This window comes from Carya illinoinensis, chromosome 15 (genome assembly GCF_018687715.1).
Source record: "Carya illinoinensis cultivar Pawnee chromosome 15, C.illinoinensisPawnee_v1, whole genome shotgun sequence".
Lineage (NCBI taxonomy): Eukaryota > Viridiplantae > Streptophyta > Magnoliopsida > Fagales > Juglandaceae > Carya > Carya illinoinensis.
This window is the reverse complement of record NC_056766.1, coordinates 39,404,249-39,410,248: the sequence shown is the minus strand read 5'-3', so window position 1 is coordinate 39,410,248 and position 6,000 is coordinate 39,404,249.

Here is a 6,000-nt window from a genome sequence, read left to right as displayed (position 1 = left end):
TTTTGAGATTTTACTTAATGAGGAAACTGACCATGCTAATGAAAATTTTTTTGATGTTAGATTGTGTTGTAGATTTTTCTTCGACACTAAAGGTACGAGCCACAAGTGCAAGATGGTAACCCCAATTTGAGGTTCTACCTCCAGCAGACATATTTAAATCTTCAGGTGAAGAAGTTCCCTAGTTGAAACTGAAACCACTTCCTGATAATTTAAAATATGCGTTTCTTGGCCCTGAATAAGGCATTTTCCCTGTGGCGATCTCTTCAAAATTAAATCAGGAAGAGAAAGGCCTTCTGATTGAAATGTTAAGGAAGCATCGAGGCGCAATTGGGGGGACTATAGCCAACATCAAAGGAATCGATGCTACTATCTGCACTCATAATATTCACCTGGAAGACGATGCTCGACCAGTTAGAGATGCTCAACATAGGCTCAACCTCACCATGAAGGAGGTTGTCAAAAAATAAAGTGCTCAAATTGTTTGCAGTGTGTATCATCTATCCCATCTCAGTCAATAAGTGAGTAAGCCCAACTCAAGTGGTACAAAAAATATCTGGTTTGACTATTGTTAAAAATGATAAAAATGAGTTGATTCCAACTACAATGGTTATTGGCTGGAGAATGTGCATTGATTATAGAAAACTTAATTCAGCTAGTAGGAATGATCATTTTCTTTTATCATTCTTGGATCAATTTTTAAAAAGAGTGGCTGGTAATACATATTATTGTTTCTTGGATGGATATTTTTGTTATTATCAAATTGTTGTAAAGCCTGAGGATTAGGAGAAAACCACTTTTACCTATCCTTTTGGCACATTTGCTTTAACCAGAATGCCTGTTGGTTTATGTAATGCCCCAGCAACTTTCCAGAGATGCATGATGAGTATTTTTTCTGACATGATTGAAGATATTTGTGAAATATTCATGGATGACTTCTTTGTTTTTGGGAAATATTTTAAAAATTATTTACATAATTTGCCACATGTTCTTTAGAGATGTAAGGAAAAAAATCTTTTACTTAATTGGAAGAAATGCCAATGTATGGTTACTTACGACATTGTTTTGTGACATATTGTTTCCTCGAAGGGTATAAAGGTCGACAAGGTAAAAATTGAATTGGTCTCTAAAATTCCTATCCCTAGGATAGTTAAAGATATTTGTTCTTGTCTTGACCATGTTGGCTTTTATAGGCGGTTTATTCAAGAGTTCAGTTCTATTACAAAACATTTGTGCACTCTTTTACAAAATGATGTTTAATTTGTTTGGACTAATGAGTGCTAAAGAGCTTTTGACACCCTTAAAGATTCGCTTACCACCGCCCCCATTATGCAACCCCCACAGTAGGACATTCCCTTTAAAATGATGACTTATGCAAGTGATTACGCGTTGGGTGCTGTGTTGGGTCAACATTTGGGTAATAGACATTCTGTGATTTATTATGTCAATAGAGTTTTGAATGATATTCAGAAAAATTACACCACTACTGGAAAAGAACTACTTATAGTGGTTTTTGCACTTGATAAATTTCGGGCTTACATTCTTGGTTCCCTTGTTACTATTTTCACTGACCACTCTACTTTGAAATATTTTTTTGGCTAAGAAAGATGCCAAACCATGCTTAATCCGTTGTATTTTACTACTTCAAGAGTTCAAAATCAACATTAAGGACAATAAAGTAGTTGAAAATATGGTAGCTGACCACCTCTCTAGATTGCCATCATTCTCCTCTTCAAATGTCAACCTTCCTCTTGATGATAGTTTCCTAGATGAACAGCTCTTTGTGATCTATAGAGCTCCTTGGTCTGTTGACATAGTCAATTATCTGGTGACTGAATGAATGCCTTCTGAATGATCCACCCAAGATAAGCGTCGATTTCTATCTAAGGTAAAATATTTATACTTTGATGATCCTTATCTTTTCAAATATTGTTCGGACCAATTGATTCAAAGACCAATGATGAGTTTTCTTCAGTGTTGAGATTTTATCATATAGGTGCATGTGGTGGTCATTTTTAAGCGAAGAAAACAGTGGCAAAAATTTTACAAAGTGGTTTTTATTGGTCTTCCATGTTTAAGGACGCTTACAATTTTTATAAAGTGTGTGAGCCTTGTCAAAAGTTAGGATGCATTAGCAAAAGAAACATGATACCCCTTTCCCCTATTCTTACTTTAGAAATCTTTGATTGTTAGTGAATAGACTTGATGAGACCTTTTCCGATTTCTTTTGGAAACACTTATATTTTATTGACTGTGGACTATGTTTCAAAGTGGGTTGAGGCCATCGCTTGTAAAACTAATGACCATTATGTTGTGCTAAAATTTTTACAATCTTTGTTTGCTCGATATGGCATGCCTAAGGTCATCATTATTAACGGGGGCTCTCATTTTTGCAACAAACCATTTTCTACACTTATAAAGAAATATGGTAACACACATCGGGTTTTCACCACCTATCATCCCTAAACAAATGAACAAGCTGAATTGGCAAATAGAGAAATAAAAATTATTATGGAGAAAACAGTAAATCCTAATAGGAAAGATGGGTCGATTAACCTTCTTGATACTTTGTGGGCCTATAGGATAGCTTTTAAAACTAATATAGGAATGTCTCCTTATCGATTAGTTTATGGTAAAACTTGTCATTTATCTATTGACATTCAACATCAAACTTTGTGTGTCATAAAACATGTTAACTTGTCACTTGATGAAGATTCAGGGTTGAGAAAATTGCAGATCAATGAATTGGATGAAACCCACCGAAATACTTATGACAATGCTCAACTGGCAAAGAAGCGCATGAAAATTTTGCATGATAAACAGATCCATCCCAAACATTTCACACTTGGCCAGGAAGTTCTTATTTATAACTCTCATTTGTATAGTTTTCCTGGTAAACTGAAATCCCGATGGATTGGTCCATATGTCATAACAAAAATTCATTCTCATGGGACAATTGAAATTCAAAATCCTAAGACTAACACATCATTCATTGTTAATGGTCAGCGCCTTAAGCCTTTTATTTCCACTTATGACCCAAGTGTTGAAACTCGTTTTGTTCAAAAGCCTTGTGACCCCTGAATGCCATATCTTCTGTTGTTTCTTTTTTTAATTATTGTATTTTTATTTTTATTTTTTTTCATTTTGATGTTTTATTTTATTTTCCTTGTTTAAATTTTTGCATTGTTGCTTGCATTTATGTTGTTTTTCTTTCTTTTCCTATTAGCATTGACGACACTGCATTATTTAGTTGGGGGGAGTGAATTGGAATTTGAAATTATGTGTTGTTATTTGTTTAGTCTGAATGGGTAAAGTGTTGATTCATAGTTTGGTAGTGATTGTTATTGAACTTTGTTAATGCATGATAGACAATTTTTCCTTCATAAGCACATAGCTTTGACACTAATGAATTATGAATAGTGATAAAACTTCTCTGATACCTAAGTTTGGAAGTATACTGATAACTACTCCAGAATTAATTTTGTGTGGATGGAGGGCAAAACAATTAGGAGATAACCATTCTTTTACTTCACACCTCATATTTGTTCCTATTCAATACCACTTGACTAGAATAGAGAGAAGTACACTATAGGACTACTGAATTGTGCTTATATATACATATATATATTAAAAAAAAAGGCTACCATAGGCTCGCATCAGTAGTAAGGGCGAACTTAGGAATGTGTGCGTTAGGTGCACGATCTTGAGTTTGATTTCCCATTGTGCGAATGCTTACCTTAAAAAAAAAAATTGCAATAGTAAGGGCAACTCATTGTCCTGAGTATAGGGCTAGAAATAGTTGCCCAAACTTTGGGAGTTGGAAGAAATGTGGAACGACTTTTAAACAGAATTGGATTGAAATTGCTAGACCCTTCAACTTTGGAGTAGTGAGGACCAATAATGATCAATTTTCAAGTGGAAAATCTTTAGGACGTTCAGTAGTACACACAAAAATTTGTTTTTGAAAGATGTGGTGAAGGACATGTGTCTCCAAGAGTTTTGCCTCAATCCAATAAGGAAGAGACACTGAGTAGTCCGTTGAATCTGCTACATTGATTTGAATTTATGAGAAGTGACATCTCTGTGATTGAGAATTTAAGTGGTTGGTTGGTGTGCTTATGACCTAAAGATTGTCCGATTACACTATTTTGTTAAATTTTATTTTGCTATTTTGCTAAGAGACTAGCAAAATACTAGTTGGGGGTGTGATTGAGTTATAATATTGTGATTATTTTGCACTTAAATTCGAGTCAATCACACTTTTCTTAATAGTAATTGAATGGATTAGGTCTCAATAAATCAATTATAACTCAATTAATAACAGTCTAATTTTATGATCTTAATTTCTAATTTATTACATGAAATTAAGGATGTTAATTGTGGTGCTAATATGCAGGTGAGCCATGTAGAAATTTTCAAGACTTCACGCATGGAAAACACGTTGCACTATCTCATGCTTCAGCCCCTGCTACTCACCACACCGAAGCATTAAACAAAAATACAAATTCTCTCAAACATGCGGTCAAGCAACTCTCAACGTGGATAGTTTTATTGGCATACAACACAACTTTTTGTGTGAAAAGGGATGCATGCTTATCTTCAAAGTGGGGACCCGCCGTTTGACTCTTCCTCAACTAAAGCACTACATGTAATAAATCACATGTAAAGGCAAAGAGCAGTTGACTACATGCATGCTTATCTTCAAAGTGGGGACCCGCTTGACTCTTTTTCTCCTAAAAGCATAACATGTAAATCATGAAATTGTCTTCAAGTGAACCCCACAGCCTCTCTTCAATCCAAACGGAAGCTATATCACTTTCAATTCAAAGTAGCCTGCGTCAAAAGCAAATTGCGGAACAATAGTTCCTTCACGTTCAGCTCCTGCTTCAAACAGGAATCACTTCATGCCAGCTCCAGCTTGCAAAACACAGATGCAATTTAAGACTTGTATTGGGTCTTGAAAAAATGAAAGGAAAAGAGCAATTTTGCTCTATTAGGATTGACAATACGCTGTAGGAGAGTCACGAGAAATTTTATTTGGAATCACGCTGCACAGGCTTCAGCTTGCCAACACACTTCAGGCCAGCTCTATTTTTGAACTCTGTTGGTCCAAGTCATAGAAAGACAATGTTTTGGTTACCAGAAAAGTGAGAGAAAATGGAAGGAGTGAGCCTTCATTCAATGGTTTTTTTGGAGAATTCATCAGACTCCAAACACCCACTTTCTCTTTTCCATGTTTTATTTGTGTTTGATTCAAGCTTTTATTTACATTTCACCTACATTAAATTGTTCTCATTCAGTTTGTTTTCAGTTCAGCTGAATACCTTCAATAGTTATTACATTTGAATTTATTTTTGGTAGCATGTGTTTTTTTTTCTAATAATTTCCAGTCATCTTCACGTCCTCTCTTGCTTGATTTACGTTGGTTGTTTGGGATTGTTTAGACCTTTACGTTGGATTATCTTCATTAGAGTTGATTAGTCTAAGTAGTGTAATTTTTTTTGGGTTAGGTTGAACTCTATTGAATGGAAAATGGTGATTTTTTGGTTGGCACACATGGTGTTTGATAAAATGTCCCTTAGAACGTAAACTTTGTGAACTTCCTTTTATTGTTTGGAAAGATTGGATTAGATGACTGTTGAACCCAAGATTTCAAGTTTTGTGTAATTATATATTTACACATGGATTTTGATGATAACAAATGAATTCAAAGAATAAAGAAGTCTCAAACTCAAGTTGTCTACACAATGGAGTCAAGCACATCAAGGAAACAAGCATGAGCAAGAAGGAAATAAGTTCACATTAAAATTATAGAGTAATGTTGTAAATCTCTTCAAAATTCGAAATTAGGATTAATGCTCAAAAATTAATTTTTTATCATAAAGCATTAAAATACATTTTTTACATGTGCATAAATATTTTGAAAATTAACTTTGAAAATATTAAAGATGATTGATTGTCATCTTTCACATGTGCATGTTTTATTTGAATATTTTTAAAAGT